Source organism: Bison bison, unplaced genomic scaffold (genome assembly GCF_000754665.1).
Source record: "Bison bison bison isolate TAMUID 2011002044 unplaced genomic scaffold, Bison_UMD1.0 scf7180017864139, whole genome shotgun sequence".
NCBI classification, from domain to species: Eukaryota; Metazoa; Chordata; class Mammalia; order Artiodactyla; family Bovidae; genus Bison; species Bison bison.
In genome coordinates this window covers 725,933-748,181 of record NW_011494711.1, presented here as the reverse complement: position 1 = coordinate 748,181, position 22,249 = coordinate 725,933, and positions in this window count along the sequence as shown.

Here is a 22,249-nt window from a genome sequence, read left to right as displayed (position 1 = left end):
GTGTCTGGCAGAAATGTATCGATATTCCAATTGCTTCATCCCATCAACAAATACTTGGTAATGTCAAATTTTAAAAAGTCTGCCAATCTGGTGGGTGTACATTGTGGTTTTAATTGGCATTTCTATATTGTTATCTTATGAAAAACAAAAGTTAATTTTAATATGGTTGAATTTATTACTTTTTTCTTTATTACTTATTATTTTCTTTTTGGTTAAAAGAATTTCTTCTACAAAAAATGAAATATTTTTCTACATTATCTTAAAAAGCTAATAATTTTTCATTTTACACTTAGGCCTAGACCAAGTTCAAAATGATTTTTGTGCAAAGTAGATGTTTAATTTCATTTTTCTCCATATGTTTTCCCATAGATAAACCTTTGTTATAAGTTGAGCTTCAATGGATACAAGGATGTGTTTCAGAGCTCTCTTCTCTTTCATTGTTCTATTTTTCTATCTTTGTATCAATATCATAATTACTATAGATTCAAGATCATTCTTGAAATCTGGCAAATAAGATTTTCCTGAGGATTAAAATATTCCTAAATATTCAAATTTAATTAGATAAAGCTATGGAGACTCTGGATATTGTTTTAGTACTCTGAAGTTGGCTGATGATTTTGCTTCAGAAGAAAATTAACCTGGTTAGACTTAAATAGAAACCTTTAATTTGCCTGACAGCATCTCAAATCTTCATTTTTCTTGTTGTATATCAACTCCTACTTTGGACTGTTTTCAATCTACCCCATGAAAGTGTGTTTCAAATGTGAACCAGCAAATTGAGCAGTATTTAAACACAGAAGTTTTGAGTCCTTTCTCTTTTATTTTGGATCTTGGCCTCTCCTTTCTGAGATTCCATCCTGGCTGGCACAGCTCTTTCTCTGTTTTTCTGGCCAGAACAGTGAAAGGACTCTATTGGAGTTTCCTACATCACTGTCTGCAGTGTAAAGTCCTGGAAACAAAAAACAACCTGACCAGTAACTTTCCTTAGATATTGGGTCCACTTCAAAATTGACCTACTTTTCTTTCTTTTTTACCCTTTATTTGAGTGCACTGGGTCTTCACTGCAGCACGTGAACTCTCAGTTGTGGCATGTGGGATCTAGTTTCCCAAATGGGGATCAAACCCAGGTTCCTTGTATTGGGACCTCAACGTTTTAGCCACTGAACCACCAGGGAAGTCCCTGTTGGTCTGCTTTTCTTTAAGTTTCAGATCCCTGTGTTTTGTTTAGATATTACAGTTGCTATCTGTGAGATGTTGATTTGTAAGGAAATTAATTTTCCACACAAAAAAACATAACTCCTTGCTATTTCTTAAAGGCTGGAAAACATCCTCTACGTTTTTATTCTTTCCTATATTTTGACAATCTTATCTCTTTGATATTATTACTTTTTTTTAATGGGGGATTTTTTTTTTAAACTTTTCCTCTGTGGGAGGGTTACTGGCCCAAGTAAATATTCTCACTGAATGAGTAAGTCTTCAGGTGATTTTCAGAGTATATTGCTAGCCAATGGGGATTCCCTAAATTAGCTAAAAGTTCTTTGTTTCTAAATCACGTGGACTAGGAAGATAATAAAACTCATGGAATTCTAGGCTTTGTTCTTTCTGGTGTACTCAGTACAACTTCACTCTAAGAGGAACTGGAAAATCCAATTATCTAAAGTGCTGTTACCTTACAGAGAGCTTGATGTGATTATTAGTAAGATCCTGTGCAATAGATGACAGCACTCTTGAGTGTGGATGAGGATCAACCCACCGAAGTCCTAACTGCAGTGTGGTGCCACCTGGTGGTGCTTGTTGCTTCAGTTTGAATACTAATAGAGATTTGGTTCTGTGGTTTATTGGAGCATATAGAAGAGTGTCAACTATTCCATATATTGCCTATATTTCTAGGTCTAAGCGGGACAGATTTGGGTGGGAGAAAGTAAAAGTGAAGCTATTAATCACTCAGTCATGTCTGACTCTTTGGGACCCATGGACTGCATCGCGCCAGGATCCTCTGTCTTTAGAATTCTCCAGGCAAAAATACTAGAGTGGGTTGCCATTCCCTTCTTCAGGGGATCCCTTCTTCCTGACCCAGGGATCAAAACTGCATTGCAGGCAGATTCTTTACCATCTAAGCCACAAGGAAGAAAGGTCTGGGTGGGAGAAACCTGGGCCAACCTCCCTTCCCAACTATTCCAGAGATTGGGTTGCCTATTTTTTCCCTGTCCTTGCTTCCGTATGTTGAGAACTTGAGTTAGGCTGAGAATACCAAGTTTTCCCCAAATTTTTTATTTCAAAAAAGTTATTATAGCAAAATTAATGATTTAAGGTTTTTATTTTATATTCCCAAATCCTGACTCCAAACCTGAATGACCAGTTTACTTGAAATGATAATGTACTTGCAATGTCTCCTCCGGCAAATATTTCTTTTTGAAAATATAAACAAAGTTGATCCATATGCAGTTCACTTTTCCAGAATGACTCAGCATTTTTCTATTAAATCTCCAAACACAAAACCAATTAACTCTAGATTTTAGGTATAAATTTCCACTTACTCCCAAGAAAGTTATTTATTACTGATTTTCTTTTGGGCTCATTCAGAAAACAAAGCAAAGTCACCACAACTCGTCCTCTTTTGGATAGCTCTTTCCAAATAAATTTCCTAACAGGGCCTGCCCTTATCTTTCTACCCACTTAATAGATTCATACATTATCTAGTTTTCTCTCCTTTTTTTTTGGCCACACCACACAGCCTAAGGGCTTCCCTGGTGGCTTAGATGGTTAAGAATCTGCCCGCAATGCGGGAGACCTAGGTTCAGTCCCTGGGTAGGGGAGATCCCCTGGTGGAGGGCATGGCAACCCACTCCAATATTTTTGCCTGGAGTTCCCCATGGACAGAGGAGCCTGGTGGGCTGCAGTCCATGGGGTCGCAAAGAGTTGGACACGACTGAGCAACTAAGCACAGCACACAGCCTGAGGGATCTTTAGTTTCCAGAGCAGGGATCGAACCCATGCCCCTACAGTGGAAGCCAGGAGTCCTAATCACTGGACCGTCAAGAAAATCCTGTTTTCTCTGTTAATTAACTTTTTTTGTTTGCTCCTTCTCTCAGACTTTTATATTCAAATATGAGCTAAAGGACACCACACATTTATTTAGAAGCCAGTAAGAAAAATTCCAGCCCTTGCAATTTTGAACATCGGTGTGTATTCTGCTGTCACCAGAGATTTAGACTACATCAACCTCATCCACGTCCTCTACCTCCTCTAGCTTATGTGTAGCGGGCTGCCAGTGCCCTGTCTTCCCTTTCCACACTATCATTAGTCATTTCAACTATTAACATTAGAATATCTTCAAAGCATGCTCACTTACTTCAAACCTAAGTAACCTGGTTATTTTTTCTTTCTTTCTTTTTAAAATTAATTCATTTGGCTGCATCAGATTTTAGTCGCAGCATGCAGGATCTTCATTTGCGGCATGTGAACTCTTAGTTGTGGCATGTGGAATCTATAATAGTTTCCTTACCGAGGACTGAACCCAGGCCACTTGTATTGGGAGCTCAGAGTCTCAGCCACTAGACCACCAGGGAAGTCCCTGATTATTTTTTCTTATCAATATGCACTGCTTGCTCTTATTGGTTAAAGGCAATTATATCCTCTACACATGTCCAAGAAAGTTGGTTAATGCAACAGGGATTCCAACTTCACCTTCAGCTGTGAAACTCCAAGTATAACTCAACAACATTATGCTAGGATATTATTTTATATTAAATAGTATATGAAATTTTATATAAAATATGCTACACTTAGCATATTCAAGAAATAATAAATATATTGTCATTTTTAAAGTTAAACTGGTCGCAAAATTTCAGTGTTAAGCTTAGGTGATTTAGTTTTGATAGTGTTGGATTTATTTATTCCTGAAAAACATATCCCTCCAAGTTCAGTGGCTTAAACAACAGTGATTTATGATTTCTCATGGTGTAGGTTAGCTAGGTGATTCTTCACCTCATCTCAACTGGGCTCCTGCACATGCGTGCATTCACCTGAAGACTAAGAACCACATCTGCCAATACAGGTTACATGGCTGGCCCATATATAGGAGAATGGACAACAGACTTCACCTATTGATGGCAGGAACAGCATCTAGTAATATCCAGTTTTGAAGAGGTGAAATTAATTGGGAATATTATTATAATGATCTACCACATACATATATATATATATATATATGCTCAAATACTCATATGCTCAGTTTGCAATACTTTCAACTTTATCCATGCACAGGTCAGCCGACTTTGAAAGCAAAACTACTCAGTCCACAAATAACATGCTAACCCCAACTGATGCATGCATGGCACAATGCATCTTTGATTCCTCTTTTAGAATTATAGTTATCTGTTTTGTGCTCAAAATATGCGCAGGGTGGCAATTTTTTCTGTTAAGATTTGGGGGACTTATTATTAATCATTACAACTGAGTGCAGCTCCTTTCTCAGAATAACTCATAAATATCTTTGAGTTTTAAAGCTCTTTATAATAACATTAATTTAATCTGTAAAATGGAATCACTTGCAATAAATTCCATTTGCAAATCTGAATAGGCAATGAAGAGAAAATGGTAGTGTTGTTGCAAATTTTTAATGGTGACTGAAAAACAATCGAGCGATGGAAAACATGAACATATCTTCCTGCTTCTAAAAGATTCTGCAAAGCTGTGACATTAATGAAGATGGAGTTTGCTTAGATAAATTTGCCTACATGCCATTTACTGCCAAAGAGATGGTTATCTGACTAAAAATCTATTATTGATTATTCAATTTAGTGTTCATATATTTAAATTTTATTCAGGTTGGAGTGATGTTAAAATCTGGCTTTCTCATCTTAGCATGCTACTGTTGTGGTTGCCAACAAAAATGTTAAAGTAAAATCTTCTTCAGAGTATAAAATGGCCATTGGAGGGCTAATTTCCATTTTGTGGTTTATGGCTTCTTCTTAATATCTGATAATGCAATTATGCTTCAGCAAAGAATGAATCTTCTCTTCGTAAAGTAAGCCAAGCCCAGAATGTTGATGATTTAAATAAAATAATATCATAGCCTTAAAAAGGGTCTTCAATTACGGATGTTCTTTTGCCATGTAAATACCTATTATTCAAAGCTAGACATCTCATCACACTATCTTTTCCAGGAAGAAATGTGTTAGAATAAAGATTTGGTTTCAAGTCTTCAGAGACAGTATTGTCAAAATTAAATTTGTTTTTTTTTTTTTAATTTTTGACATATTTTAAATTTTAACACTTAAATATTTTTTCTAAAACCAAGAAGCATCTTAAAACTACTCAACACAATTTGAATCTTTCCTGGCAATATATTCTTACCAACCTTCATACTAAACACCTCTGCTAGATTTATAACTTGATGAGGATACCTGATATGAAACTACTGTAAGTACTTTCCCTTTTAAATTTCAGTTGTCAAGTCACGTTATCTAGTTTATACTACTATGAATTATATTCACTGCTTTCTCATTAATTGCTAACGTAACATCTCACAAAATCACATGGGGTAACATAATACGACAGTTGAATTTAAGAGACCTCTTATTATATTCGAAATCCAACCAATGTTTCAATTTAATGGCCATAGATGATTAGAGAATAAATGACATCCTCATTTCAGCGATATTTTTACCCCAATGTATTTTTAATGGTCTCATGTCTTTTATTATTTTGACAGGTTTTTAGAAACAGTTTCAGAAGCCCTTGTTTTGGGTCTGATTTTTATAAAGAGAGACAGACACATATTTTATAGTTTTAAGAGCACACTATTATGTGATTCTATGAAAAAAATCTTAAATGGGTAATTTGAATATTTACATTGTTGATCAAACTTTTGAGTTAAAACACCTGCAAAGTAACTAGGAGACAAATTAATTCCACTCAGTAATCTTTCAGACGTTTTTCTTAGTAGCATGCAACCTGAGCCAGCTCAGAACTCAAGCAGTGATTATTTTGAAAATATCTGATGTGGCACTGCCTTTTATTGAGAAAGGGTTATGATATGTAAGCACATAATAATATCTTTCAGATTTAGAAGCAAAGGACTGAAACTGAATAAAAGATGCATAAGCAAGACTGAATGTTGCTTTTTTTTTTTTAAATAAAATATTCTTCTTCCTGGACACTTCAAGTGCCTTAAAAGATATTATCCCTATATAAACCTTGCTTTTATGGAACACCTTGGTACTTTTCATGGAGTAGTGTTTTATATATTTGTAAAATGCTCTAAACAAATTGCATTCACATATACTGTATCACTGGATCTTCGTAAATATTTGTAGTATTTATTTCTTCCGTTTATCAATGAAAAACATGAAGCTCTTCAAGATGAATTGGCTTGGTCATCCAACAGAGTTGAGTGGCACAATCAGGTAACTCAGACCCTTCCAATGATATGACCAAGCTGCTACTTTACTACAGATGACAGGTAGTGACATACACTGGTCTGATCTTCTTCTCCTACCTAGTAGGTTTATGCCAGATTCATAATTAACCAAAACGCAAGATTTTTTTGTTTTGTTTTTTCAAGTGGCTTGTTTGATTTGGCTTAGTAGTTATCTTTGTAGGAACGCCTACACACTGACAGCCACTCTTAAGGTGTGCTTTTTACTGTTTGTGTCATTTACCCCTCATCACAAATTTACAAGTATTGTTAGATACATATGATGAAATATTATTCGATCTTACAAAGGAGGAAATCCTGACATTGTGACTACATACATGAACATGGAAGACATCATGCTAAAGGAAATACGTCCATTGCAAGACAAATACAGCATGATTCTACTTATATGAGGTGTCTAAAACATTCGAAGTTGTGGAAACAAAAAATAAAACTGTGTTTTTCAGAGACTAGGGTGAGGAGAAAATAGAGATTTACTATTCAATAAGTATAAAAAAATAACCTGGGCATGCCTGGTGGCTTAGTGGTAAAGAATCTGCCAGCAGTGTAGGAAATGGAAGAGATGAGGGTTCAATTCCTGAGTCAGAAAGATCCCCTGGAGAAAGGCATGGCAACCCATTTCAGTATTTTTGCCAGGAAAATCCAACAGACACAGGAGCCTGGGGGTCTACAGTCCACAGGGTCACAAAGAGTTGGACATGACTGAAGCAACTTGAGAACACGTGCACAAGTATAAAAATTCAGTCAAGACAAGTAACTTCTAGAGATACCATATCCTGTTCAACATTGTGCCTATAAAACTCAGAAAATCCGTTAAGAGGGTAGATCTCCTAAGTGTTATTACTACCATAAAATAAAATGTATCTTCATTTTAAAGATGAAAAAGCAAATACTCAGATGCCAAAGCAATGTCTCAAGGTTATGTAGATGATAAGTGGTAAGGCAGTACCCCCTGCATCAGTCAAGATTCTTAAAGCAAATATAAATAGTTGGAGATTGTAATATTACCTATGTCTATATGTCTACATGGGCTTCCCTGGTGGTTTAGTGGTGAAGAATCCACCTACCAGTGCAGGAAGCGCAGGTTTGATCCCTTGGTCAAGAAGATCCCCTGGAAAAGGAAATGGCAACCCACTCCAGTATTCTTGCCTGAGAAACCCAATGGACAAAGGAGTTTGACAGGCTACAGTCCATGGGGTCGCAAAAGGGTAAGACAAAACTTAGTGACTAAACAACAGATAGGTCTACATATCTACTCATCTATTATATATATAGATGCCGGGAGCCGGTGAGGCATTCCACTTGTGACAAAGGTCATGAGGAAGGAGGCTCGGCATACGCAAAGGCGGGATTGAGCCTCAGGAGTCCCCCCGGATATTCTCGAGCATCTACCCCCCAAAAACCAGAGTCTGTCTACTTTATTGCTTTGTGCTCTCACCTCTGACTTTACTGGGGGCTGTCCCCCACCACCATCTCGCTCTCTCTGTCAAAGGGTTAACTTACAGCTCCAATTAATAAAGTTCCTGGGCAATTAGGAGTGTTTAAATCCAAACCCCTCAGATAGCTCTCTAACTCTCCTGACAAGTTTACCCGGTCTCCTACTGCTATGCATACGATTGTTTACAGTCTCCCAGCCTCGAGAGGCATGGGAAGCTTAAGATATTCAAATAGCTTAGAGCCTCTCAGAGAGTTAGAAACTGTCAGAATAAAACTAGTAAAGGATTTCATTGATGAGCCAATGCTTGCTGCCAAGTTTTCACATCCCCTGTATTGTATCCTTGAATATGTATTAATTAATATAGTTGGTATGTAGAAAAAATAAGTAGTGGCCTTAGTGTTAGCAACTTTAGACCCTTAAGGTAATAAACTCTTTCCTTTGTTGTAAACCCATTACACATCCACCCTATAGGAATGCAATTTTATCTAACACCTTCAGAAGATGGCGCCAAACCTTAAAATAATTACTCTTAGAGAAAATAAGTCTTTGTTGATAAGTCTTTGTCAAGAGTCATAAAATGTTAATAGGCCTTCTGGCCAGAAGATGATGTAAATCACCTAAACCATTTGTATACGATAAATTTGCAGGATAGAAACCCTGGTTTTTGGTAAGGATCAAAGACTGCTGACTTTGCATCCCCTATTATCCTCTATGTGTAACTTAGGGTATAAAAGCCCCTGTTGAAAAGAAAGCTACGGGCCTTGCTCACCAGAGCTTGGTCTCCTCATGTCATTCTTTCTTTTCACATTCTGGCTGAAGTCTCCATCTGGAGCGCGGAGGTCCTCTGTGACCATTTATTTGCCTGGGCTTCCAAGACCCACTCAAGAAGCTGTCTAAGGTGGGCCACCTTCCGCTATTCGAGAGGGCGCCTGCAGCCTCCGTGGTCAGAGCTAACCTGGTGTCACAGGTTATATTGATTTTCCGCGTAAACCAAGCTACTCAGCCTCTTTTCTCCACTGAATTTTCCCACTGAGCTATCCACATTCTATTACTCTTTATATCTTTGATGAATAAATAAATAAATAGGTCGCCGACGCCGTCTCCCCTTCGAATACCCTGGATCAGCCGGGGCTGGACCTTCGCATATGTATATATATATATATATATGACACATATGATTACATATACATGTATAGGATACATGGATATAGGGGGAAAAAAAGAGGGGAGGAGAGAAAGATTTTAAGTAATTGACTTGCGTGATTGTGGGGCTGGCAAGTCCTAAATCTGTGGTGCAAGCTGACTGGAAATTCACTTAAGATTTCAGTCCTAATCTATAGGTGAGGACATCATGCTGGAAACTCAGGAAGGGATGTCTGAGTAACAGTCTTGAATCAGAATTCCTTGTCTGAGAAACCTCGTTAGATCTGCAACTGATTGGATGTGTTCCACCAGCATCACTGCAGCTAATCTCCTTGCTTAAAGACAAAGTCAATCATATCTACAAAATACCTTCATAGCATTACCTAGCTAGTGTTTGATCAAACAATTAAGCACCATTGCCCAGTCAAGTTGATACACATTAACCAGCACAACTTAAAGCCCCCAAACAGTCACATGGCAATAACTTCAATATCAGAAATTTTCAGAGTTCAGTATCTTAACCATAATTATAGAAAATGGCTGTTGGCATTCTAGTTACTTGTTTGGTTCAATTCATTTTTAAATTGTGTGGTAAATGTGTCTGTGTGTGTGTACACACACGTATTACATATGTATGTAGTGATTCATTCAGACTACCAGTTGGCCAATCATAATTGGTAAAAGTAACAAATAACTGCTGTTTTTCTAATTCTAACACATTTTAAATCAGTAATTTATAGTATTTTAGTGATACCAAATAAACTATTTTTATGTCAAAGATGATATAATCTAAACATCTCTATCTATACAATAAATATTTTTTGGTTTTGTTTACATGACCTATGTGCCATATAAGCATTTTATTGACTGATATGTGCCTCCTCAGGCTAATACATAAAATCACAAATTAAACTTGATATTCATCATGCTCATGTGTGCTAAGTTGCTTGTCATATCTGACTTTTCAAGACCTTATGGACTGTGGCCTGCCAGGCTTTTCTGTTCATAGGGGCAAGGATACCAGAATGGGTTGTCGTGCCCTCCTCCAGGGAGTCTTCCCAACCCAGGGATCAAACCCAGGTCTCTTATGTCTCCTGCACTGGCAGGTGGGTTCTTTACCACTAGTGCCACCTGGGAAGTCCATTCACCATGTGTGTTGTAACATTATCTCAGACACTGTAACCCTTTCAAAAACCACAGCAGAGATTCACAAAAACAGTGTTCTGGTTTGTTAGTGGCATTTGCTTGTATTTGGTTATGCACACCCTTCTGAATTTGCTCTTACTAGTAATGTGCATTTAACTTTCTGCATTGAGTAAAATTCCATGCAGTTATCTCCTAAAATTGACCAATTTAAAATATTCGGCAAATAAGATCACTACAACTTGCATTTGTACCTTGAAAGACAAAAGACCCTTTGATATTTTTACAAAAACTCCACTCATGTAGCTTTACCTATAAACTTATATTTATATATAATTTTGATTTCCAAAAAAAATGTTCCCCCTAAAACAGTGATTTGCTAAAATTTATGATTTTCATATCACATTTTAACTATTTCATAAATAAATGCCTCTATGCAATCTGTAAAGATAATTTTGGATCAGATTAATCTTTAGTAATGAAATTTGACGGTATTCTAATTATAGTTGATACCTTACTTAATTTATTACAGTAACTACTTTAATTCCCTGAAAATGTGTTAATATTTTTATTAAAACTGAGAGAAAACTCTCAGAAGCTGTCAATTTGCTTCCATAAGTGATTTCTATGATACTTACAAAAATGCAGACCTTAAACTATTATGTAAATTTTATTAAGTGACAAACTCACATATGTTGAGAAATTACACTACACTTGCTCATTAACAGGTCTACATTAATGTATATCTCTTTAAAGATTTATTTTCTCATTGTTTTGAAGAACAGTAACTTTCCTGATGTATTAATGACCTAATTGTGACTAGCCAATCCCATTTTCATTTGAAAGATTGTTCCCTTGATTCATTCAGGAAATAATGTATGTGGGAAAAAGAAATTTGGATTTATGGGCAAAATTGTAATCGCCACAGACAGATTTATAGGATGAGGGAATAATGTGATTATACAAAGAAAAATGAAATGATGTTTATGGGCCCTTGATGAACAACACGGGGAATTTGTATTTGGTATGTCATGGATGTGGAAGGCAGCAGGAAGAGTACTTTATGAAATGCTCATTGTCTTGTAAGTGCCTAAGAGTCAGAGTAGTGGTCTCCCACCTTTTTGGTACCAGGAACTGCTTTCACGGAAGACAGTTTTTCTATAGACCAGTGGCAAGGTGGTAACGTGAATGAATAGGAGCACAGATGAAGCTTTGCTGGCTCATCTCCGGCTATGTAACCTGGTTCCTAAAAGGATTTGGAACTCTTGTTCTAGAACACTCTTCTTCTCACTCTTTTGCTATCTCTGATGAAGCAAGCTACCAGGTGCAAACTAAGAAAAGGCCATGTAGCAGGAAACTATGATAACCTCTAAGAACTGAGATGACTCCTGTTTGATAGACTAAAACTTGAAGTTCTCAGAATTATAACTTAAAAATGAATTCTGCCAATAGCTTAAGTGTCCTTCCAAATTAACTCTTCTTCAGTTGACTCTCCAGCTAAGAACACATTCCAGCTTCTACCTTAAATGCAGCCTTGTAAAATCCTGAAGCCAATAATCTTATACAAATGTAAAAAGGCAAAATGGTTGTCTGAGGAGGCCTTACAAACAGCTATAAAAAGAAGAAAAGCCAAAGGCAAAGAAGAAAAGGAAAGAAAGATATACCCATTTGAATGCAGAGTTCCAAAGAATATCAAGGAGATATAAGAAAGCCTCCTTCACTGATCAGTGCAAAGAAATAGAGGAAAACAATAGAACGGGAAAGACTAGAGATCTCTTAAAGAAAATTAGACATACCAAGGGAACATTTCATGCAAAGATGGGCTCAATAAAGGACAGAAATGGTATGGACCTAAGAGAAGCAGAAGAAATTCATGATCCAGATAATCACGATGGTGTGATCACTCACCTAGAGCCAGACATCCTGGAAGGCAAAGTCAACTAGAACTTAGGAAACATCACTGTGAACAAAGCTAGTGGAGGTGATGGAATTCCAGTTGAGCTATTTCAAATCCTAAAAGATGATGCGTGAAAGGGCTGCACTCAATATGCCAGCAAATTTGGAAAACTCAGCAGTGGCCACAGGACTTGAAAAGGTCAGTTTTCATTCTAATCCTGAAGAAAGTGAAAGTGAAAGTGAAGTCACTCAGTCGTGTCCGACTCTTTGCAACCCTATGGACTGTAGCCTACCAGGCTTCTCTGTCCATGGGATTTTCAAAGTAAGAGCACCAGAGTGGGTTGCATTTTCCTTCTCCAGGGGATCTTCCCGACCCAGGGATCGAACCCAGGTCTCCCGCATTGCAGGCAGACGCTTTACCCTCTTAGCCACCAGGGAAGCCAAAGAAAGGGAATGACAAAGAATGTTCAAACTACTGCACAATTGCACTCATCTCAGTCCAGTTCAGATCAGTCGCTCAGTCATGTCCAACTCTTTGTGACCCCATGAACTGTATCATACCAGGCCTCCCTGTCCATCACCAACTCCCAGAGTCCACCTAAACCCATGTTCATTGAGTCGGTGATGCCATCCAACCATCTCATCCTCTATTATCCCCTTCTCCTCCTGCCCTCAATCTTTCCCAGCATCAGGGTCTTTTCCAATGAGTCAGCTCTTTGCATCAGGTGGCCAAAGTATTGGAGTTTCAGCTTCAACATCAGTCTTTCCAATGAACACCCAAGACTGATTTCCTTTAGGTTGGACTGATTGGATATCCTTGCAGTCCGAGGGACTCTCAGGAGTCTTCTCCAACACCACAGTTCAAAAGTATCAATTCTTCAGTGCTTAGCTTTCTTTATAGTCCAAATCTCACATCCATACATCACCACTGGAAAAAGCATAGCCTTGACAGACTGACCTTTGTTGACAAAGTAATATCTCTGCTTTTGAATATGCTATCTAGGTTGGTCATAACTTTCCTTCCAAGAAGTAAGTGTCTTTTAATTTCATGGCTGCAGTCACGATCTGCAGTGATTTTGGAGCCCCCAAAAATAAAGTCTGTCACTGTTTCCATTGTTTCCCCATCTATTTGCCATGAAGTGATGGGATTGGATGCCATGATCTTAGTTTTCTGAATGTGGAGCCTTAAGCCAACTTTTTCACTCTCCACATTCACTTTCATCAAGAGGCTTTTTAGTTCCTCTTCACTTTCTGCCATAAGGGTGGTGTCATTGTTATATCTGGGGTTATTGATATTTCTCCCGGCAATCTTGATTCCAGCTTGTGCTTCTTTCAGCCCAGCATTTCTCATGATGTACTCTGCATGTAAGTTAAATAAGCAATGTGACAATATTCAGCCTTGACATACTCCTTTTCCAATTTGGAATCAGTCTGTTCCATGTCCAGCTCTGACTGTTGCTTTCTGACCTGCATATAGGTTTCTCAAGAGGCAGGTCAGGTGGTCTGGTATTCTCATCTCTTTCAGAATTTTCCACAGTTTATTGTGATCCACACAGTCAAAGGCTTTGGCATAGTCAATAAAGCAGAAATAGATGTTTTTCTGGAACTCTCTTGATTTTTCAATGATCCAGTGGATCTTGGCAATTTGATCTCTGGTTCCTCTGCATTTTCTAAAGCCAGATTGAACATCTGGAAGTTCACAGTTCATGTATTGCTGAAGCCTGGCTTGGAGAATTTTAAGCATTACTTTACTAGCGTGTGAGATGAGTGCAATTGTGCGGTAGTTTGAGCATTCTTTGACATTGCCTTTCTTTGGGATTGGAATGAAAACTGACCTTTTCCAGTCCTATGGCCACTGCTGAGTTTTCCAAATTTGCTGGCATATTGAGTGCAGCCCTTTCACAGCATCATCTTCCAGGATTTGAAATAGCTCACCTGGAATAACAGGCTGGTTCCAAATAGGGAAAGGTGTTCGTCAAGGCTGTATATGGTCACCCTGCTTATTTAACTTATATGCAGAGTACATCATGAGAAACACTGGGCTGGAAGAAGTACAAGCTGGAATCAAGATTGCCGGGAGAAATATCAATAACCCCAGATATGATGACACCACCCTTATGGCAGAAAGTGAAGAACTAAAGAGCCTCTTGATGAAAGTGAAAGTGAGAGTGAAAAAGTTGGCTTAAAACTCCACATTCAAAAGTCTAAGATCATGGCATCTGGTCCCACCCTTCATGTCAAATAGCTGAGGAAACAGTGGAAACAGTGAGAGGCTATTTTTGGGGTCTCCAAAATCACTTCAAATGGTGAGTGCAGCCATGAAATTAAAGATACTTGCTCCTTGGAATAAAGTTATGACCAGCCTAGGCATCTTATTAAAAAGCAGAGACATTACTTTGCCAACAAAAGTCCATCTAATCAAAGCTACAGTTTTTCCAGTAGTCATGTATGGATGCGAGAGTTGGACCATAAAGAAAGTAAAGGTGCTAAAGAACTGATGCTGTCTAACTGTTGTGCTGGAGAAGATTCTTGAGATTTCCTTGGTCTGCAAGTAGATCCAACCAGTCCATCCTAAAGGAAATCAGTCCTCAATATTTATTGGAAGGACTGATGCTGAAGCTGAAACTCCAATACTTTGCAGAGAACCGACTCACTTGAAAAGACACTGATGCTGGAAAAGACTGAAGGCAGGAGGAGATGGGGACAACAGAGGATGAGATGGTCGTATGGCATCACCAACACAATGGACATGAGTTTGAGTAAACTCTGGGATTTGGTGATGGACAGGGACGCCTGGCATGCTGCGGTCCATGCGGTCGCAAAGTGTCGGACACTACTGAGTGACTGAACTGAAATGAATGATCTTATTATTCTATGCCTCCACTCCTGACCCACAGAAATTGTCAGAGAATAACTGTATTTTTTAAATTACTAAGGTTGTAATTGTATTATTGTATAGTAATAGAATGCTGATACGGATATTGGTATCTGAAAGTAGGGTGCTTCTGGTAAAAAAAAAAATCTGTGTATGTGGAATTGTGTTAGGATTGCTAAGTGAATAAAGATTATAAGTAATTTGAGGAGCATGATAGAGTCTAAACTGACTTGAAGAAACTGTAAGGAGAAATCAAAATATTAAAGATGCTGTTAGTGAGGGCTCAGAAAGATGCAACATTATATTATTGAAATCTGGAGTTATAGGGATGTTTATGATGAAGTGGAATACTTGTTGCAATTCTCTCAAGTTATGTAGAATATAGAATCTGACAGTGTCACTCCAGAATCTTCTACTCAAACCTCACAAAAACCAAAAAGTTAGGAATATTCAGTCACGTAGAGGACACTTACAAGAGATTAAGGTTGTACCTCCTAGATCCTCTCAAATCAAGCAGCCATAGTGTTACCAAGTCCAATCTCATACTGCTCATTGCATGACAGGCCAACAAATGGAGAGATAAGAGGCTGGGGCAAGGAATATCAATTTAAAAAAGCCAGAAAAACTGAGAAGATAGTGGACTAGTGTCCCCTAGGTCCACATCACCCAAGTTTGAATTCACAGTTTTTATTCTAAAATGGGAAGGGTGTTTAGCTACTTGTTGCAGATTTCTTGGTACCGGAATCCTCTGTTCTTACAGTTAGCCTTGTAGGTTTGGTCACAGTGTTCTGATAAAACTTCAAAAAGACATTATTTTCTGTTATTCAACTTTCTATCAGACTTTTAAAGGTCACATTTGTGGGACAGAGCCTTGAGAATGGGTTATCACATATATTTCAGGTTATAGGCAACATTCTTTTACGCTGATGCAGAGCCAGTATGACTAAGCACAGGACACAGAGCACAAAGGTTAGAGCTAAAGGAACAGATTCAATATGGAGTCAAAGTTGCTATTCTCTGTAACAGTAAGACTTCTACAAAGGTTAAGGGCATTGTCCTTTAGCTGTCTTAGCAAGAACCAAAGATAGAGGATTATCTGAAAGGGATCTGTCAGTGTGGCTTTGATCTAATAGCATGAACTTTAATGAAACACATGAGAGACGATCTTAAGAAAATTATCAGAAACAATGCCAGCTTGGACTACAACGTGTATAGAGAGGACAAAATGAAAGGAGACTACTATGTCCACCCCTCAATTTATTCCCTCTCTCTCTCTCCGTGTGTGTGTGTGTGTGTGTGTGTGTGTGTTAGTCGCTCAGTCAAGTCCAACTCTTTGTGACCCCATGGACTGTAGCCCACCAAGCTCCTCTCTCCATGGAATTCTCTAGGCAACTGAAGTGGGTAACCCTTCCCTTCTCCAAGGGATCGTCCCAACCCGGGGATCAAACCCAGGTGTCCTGCATTACAGGTGAATTCTTTACTGGCTGAGCTACTAGGCAAGCCCATATATATATATGATGATTATATATTAAATTAAATAAGTTTTTTTACATAATGGTCTTTGTAAAAAATAATTTTGAAAGTAAAGTTTGCTTTAAGCTTAAAAAATATATTTTGCCTGTTACTTCCATTTGTTTTGTCTTTCTTTTCCAAAAGAAAGGTTATATTTATATTAGTTGCTTTTTGTTTATTTTAAAATACTAGTATTTGCTTTCTTTATTCTACTTACTTTTGGTTTGGTTTGTTACTTTTTTCCCCTGTATTTTTGAGAAACCATGTATCTGCAAAATTTGTTTTATAAATAAATGTGATTAACATCATGAGGGGCTTCCTGCACCGCTCAGTCACTAAAGAATCTGCCTGCAATGCAGGAGACCCAGGTTCTATTCCTGGGTTAGGAAGATCCCCTGGAGAAAGAAGTGGCAATCCACTCCAGTATTCTTGCCCAGAGAATCCCATGGACAGAGGAACCTAGCTGGTTATAGTCCATAGTGTTGCAAGAGTAGGACACGACTTAGCAACTAAACCACCACCACCATAATCATAAACCTCTCCCTCATTTGACAACATGTTTCTCTTTAACCTGTAAGTTATTGTGACAAATGTTTAAAGTTTCTGTGCTGTGCTTAGTTGATGAGTCACATCCAACTCTTTGCAATTCCATAGACTATAGCCTGCCAGGCTCCTCTTTCCATAGGAATTCTCCAGGCCAGAATACTGGAGTGGGTTGCCACGCCCTCCTCCAGGGGATCATCCCAACCCAGGAATCGAACCCAGGTCTCCTGCATTGCAGGTGGATTCTTTACCATCTGAGCCAACAGAGAAGCCCTTAAAGTTTCTAAATAGATTTAACATTTCAGGGTCTGACCTACTGCCTCTAATGTTACTGATATTGGGAAAGTTTTATAACACAAATTTTGAATTTTTGCAAAAGACATGTTAGTTACGGATTAGATGTGCTAGTTTAATTTCTATCTTATAGAATATATTCTTGATATATGAAAATGAATTTTTTTAAACTGTCTGACAGTTTCTTCTAAAGCTACTGATGCATGTGTATTAAAATCTCACATTATGATTGTGGATATTTTCCAATATTACTGCATAATCTGTCAGTTTTTTAGCCTTATTTATAAAAGTTTTCTGATTTCCTAATAGAAGTAACAAAGTGCAGAAAACCAAAGAATTTTGTTTCTGATTTCCATAATTTCAATTTCAATTTTAAAAGTTGATGTGTAACAATTATTTTTGAATGGTCCTTCTAATGGAAAAAATAAAGAAAAGGTATAAAATTTTAGAACTGATTAGATTTTTAGGGACAGACCATAGAAGGACATAGTTTGTACATATAATCTGATCGCACTCAACATCCCTAACTTTCTGTTAAGAAGCCTTCATTTATCTATTATTCATGAACCTGCATACATACTTTTTAAAAACATATTTATGTTTTAATTGGGCTTCCTTTTCAGCTCAGTTGGTAAAGAATCTGCCTACAATGCAGGAGACCTGGGTTCGATCCCTGGGTTCGATCCCTGGGTCAGGAAGATGACTTGGAAAAGGAAATGGAAACCCACTCCAGTATTCTTGCCTGGAGAATTCCATGGACAGAGGAGCCTGGCAGGCTATAGTCCATGAGGTTGCAAGAGTCAGACATGACTTAGCGAGTAAACTAATATTACTGTTTTAATCAACTACCTTTTTCAGCATAATGAGTTCTTTATGCATTTTATATGCAGCAAACATTTATACTACTTCTAATTTTTTCTCCCATCTAAAATGCTTCTTTAAAAGTCAAGGGATAAAGAAATTTGAACTATATTTGGATAAAAGTGCATGTCCTTTTTCTCAGTTTAAATTCTACAAGCTTGGTTTAGATAATAGTTATTAATATGACAATGAAGAATTTTTAAATGCATCAGGGGTTTCCCAGAAAAAGATACATTAAACCTTTGGATACCAAATAATCTGATGTTATTCTTTCTTACTTGCATATAGTTGTACACTACAGTGGTTACTTTATTTACATTACACAGAAGAGTGCCATTTAAGCCATAAGTACAACTTTACATAATTCAACTTGTTTAAATATTGCTAGAGGAACAGTAATCAAATTTAGCTTCAAGACATACTGTAGACTAATACAAAAGCTCTATATGCACAGTTAAGATTATACCACAAATGGGGTTCTTATTTTATTATTTGATGAATGATATGTCACAAAGGGTTATGTGCTTCTATAATGAAAGATGCTATTATAATTCCTCTGCCCAGAAGGACAAAGTTCATCTTACTAAGAGGACTTGAACTCTCAAATCCTAGGAGTAAGTAAGTTGCATCAGGGCTTGTTCTTTGAGTTTTTGGAGTGGAAGAAAATTATATGTGGGCATCCAAATCAGGTCTCCCAACTAACTATATTAGGCTTCCAAATGTGTGCCTTCTAGAGTTACAGCACTTATATCCAATTTTACTTTACAAATACATATATAGTTGTATTTAAACCATGAAAGTAGTTAGTCTTATAAAACAGTATAAAATTCTATTCATGGACAAATAAGTGCAGTAGTTTAGACATAAATAGCAGTGATAGTGTACATAAGCCAACCACAAAGCCCTTTAAAATAATGAACTTTCTCCTGGACTCATCTCATTTCAATTAAAAAGGAAAGCATTATCTCCACAAGAGTAAGGATCAAAATAAAAAATCTCAGAGTCATAAAATGGTTGGAGTTAATTTACCCAATTCAATCACTGGCAAATTGGACCTAAACAGATGAGCTACCAAATAAAGATGCTTCACTGGAAAAAAAATCTATCAACAACCTATATGTGTCCCCAGAACATGTTGTAGACAGAAATAATGGTGAGGTGACTGTGGATGATTAATAAAGTGAAAACTGGAGAACATCTTGAATACAAACCTAATTTTTAATTTTATCTTAAATTAAATTTCAATTTTTAATTTATTGACTTGTAAAGAAGAGAGCCTAAACAAAACAGACCCATGACTAGAATTAGTTTAGGTTCTCATTTAAAGAAAGGATCATTTTCGCTCCCCTTAATTCTGTGTGTCAGTAATCTTACTGTATGGCCAATAATATCTTTCTAATCTATAAGGACACATACTTTCAATATTTGCATTATTTACACTGCATACTTTAAATATATTATAGCATATGAACATCAAAGCTTTGAGATTTCAGAAAACTTGGGGACTAAAAACAAGAAACACAATTATCTGGAAGAACTGTTAGAGTAGGAACTCAGATGAAAAATCATGATTGACTGAAAGAAGACATTTAGAATGAAAGTATTTAACAATGGCATCACTACTGTGATGCTATTAATAACAGACAATTGGGAAAGAGTTCATAATGACTTAATCCCTAGTCCATTAACTTTTATGAATTTAATAAAAATCTATTAAAATGAAAATATGCCACAATGAAATTACCTACCTCAGTTATGCATATTTTTGATGACTTTCTAGAATGCATTCTGGTATAAATTTCCACCATCTAAGTGAACTGTGAAACAAATTGCTTTATTTACCATTATCTTAGATTTTTATTTTTTTTATCTTGTATCTTTTAGTTATTTGTAGAAGCCAATATGCAGTATAACAAAACAGAGGATTACAGAAACTTCAAATTATTTTCTCTGAATTTGTAGAAAACAAGCTATTGTTTAATGAACCCTGATGCTGCAGTTACTGACAATTAAAACAATAAGCTAAAAATAAATAATTGTTTCTCTTCCTTATTTAAAAGTACTTGACATTTTGCTACTATAAAAACCATAAGGCTCAACATATATTTTCAAATGATTTTGTAATATACAAAATCTGGATAGTGAAAGCTATCCAGACACATTAAAATGAAGGGTTGTTGCTTAGGGAAAATCCTGACCAAAACTATTGCCTTCCAAGCTCTAAGTCAGCTGGGTTAGCAGCAGCTATGCTGGGGGAACAATACCCACAGTATATTTCTTATCCATTTACATTCAGTCATAGTTCATGGTTACCTTGTACTTTTTACACAGCATGGTGTAAATGTTTTCTTGCCTGTGTTTGTAGATTTAAGGTTTTTACTACTCTAAATCTGGAATTTTTTACTTGCCTCAACATATTTACAGTAGATTTGTCTAATATGTGTTTTCAAAAGTTTACTCGGGTACTTTTGTTATCATTCCTTCCAAAATACACATATTTTCTGAGTTATATTTTGCTTGGAAGTCTAGCACTGATTTCTCTAGGATAAAACATTTTTTAGGGGGTGAGGGTGGGATGATTTGAGAGAGTAGCATTGAAATATGTATATTACCACATGTGAAATAGATGACCAGTCCAGGTTCAACGCATGAGATGGGGTGCTCAGGACCAGAGCATTGGGATGACACTGAGGAGTGGGATGGGGAGAAAGGTGGGAGGAGGTTTCAGAATGGGGGACACATGTACACCCATGGCTGATTCATGTCAATGTATAGCAAAAACCACTACAATATTGGAAAGTAATTAGTCTCCAATTAAAATAAATAAATTAATTTAAAAATAAAGGTAGCAGTTTAAGTTCAGCATGATTTGGATGAGATAATTTTGTTATCAAATTCATTTATTTATTGAAATGATCTTATTTGCTTTCAGAATAACTTGAACACACTTGTGCTTTGTTGTTGTTGTTTCTTAGTTTTTGTTTGTTTGGTTTTGGCCTTGCTGCACGGCTTGTGGAGGGCTCTTAGTTTTCTGACCATAGATTGAATCCCAGCCCTATAGTGAAAGTACCAAATCCTAATCACTGGACTGCAAGGGAATTCCCCATAAAGTTTCTCTATACAGTTGGCCCTTGAACAATGCAGAAGTTTTGAGTGCTGACCTATACATTGTCAAAAATCAATATATAATTTGACAGTCAGCCTTCCGAATCTGCAGTTCTGCAATTTAACTAACTGTGGATTGTGTGGTAGTATAGTACACATTTATTGAAAAAAAAAATCCACGTAAAAGTGGACCTGTGCAGTTCAAGCCTGTGTTGTTCATGGTCAACTGTATATTTCCTGAGGACTATAAAGGCCTGTGTGATTAAACATAAAGTAATATATATGGAAAAGGAAGAGAATGGGGCTTGCTTTGGTTAGAAAAAAATAGAAAATGTTTTCCCATTTAGTTTAAAGAGTATTCTTATATTAAGGAAATTTGCTTTTGAAGAAATGAACAGATGATAAATTGAGGAAGTTGAGTCTTTTGTATCCCCTAGCTCTAAGGATTTGTGTTCTAAGATCTTTTGAAGTTTAGGTATTTAAAGGAGAAAAGACCCCGATGCTGGGAAAGACTGAAGGCAGGAGGAGAAGGGGACAACAGAGGATGAGATGTTTGGATGACATCACCGGCTCAATGGACATGAGTTTGAGCAAGATCCAGGAGTTGGTGATGGATAGGGAAGCCTGGCATGCTGCAGTCCTTGGGGTCACAAAGAGTTGGACATGACTGAGCAACTGAACTGAACTGAACTGAAAGGGAGTATATACTTCATGTTGGGGCTTCCCAGGTGGGGCTAGTGGTAAAGAACCCAACTGTCAATCCAGGAGATATAAGAGACATGGGTTTCCTGAGTCAGGAAGATCCCCTTGGGAAGGAGGGCATGGTAACCCCCTATAGTATTCTAGCCCAGAGAATCCCAGGGAGAGAGGAGCCTGGTGGGCTACAGTCCATAGGGTCACAAAGAGTCAGACAGGACTGAAGGGGCTTAGCACACACATACTTTATGACAGCATATTTTAACTATCAAAATAAAGACTGATAGTAAACTTATCAAGT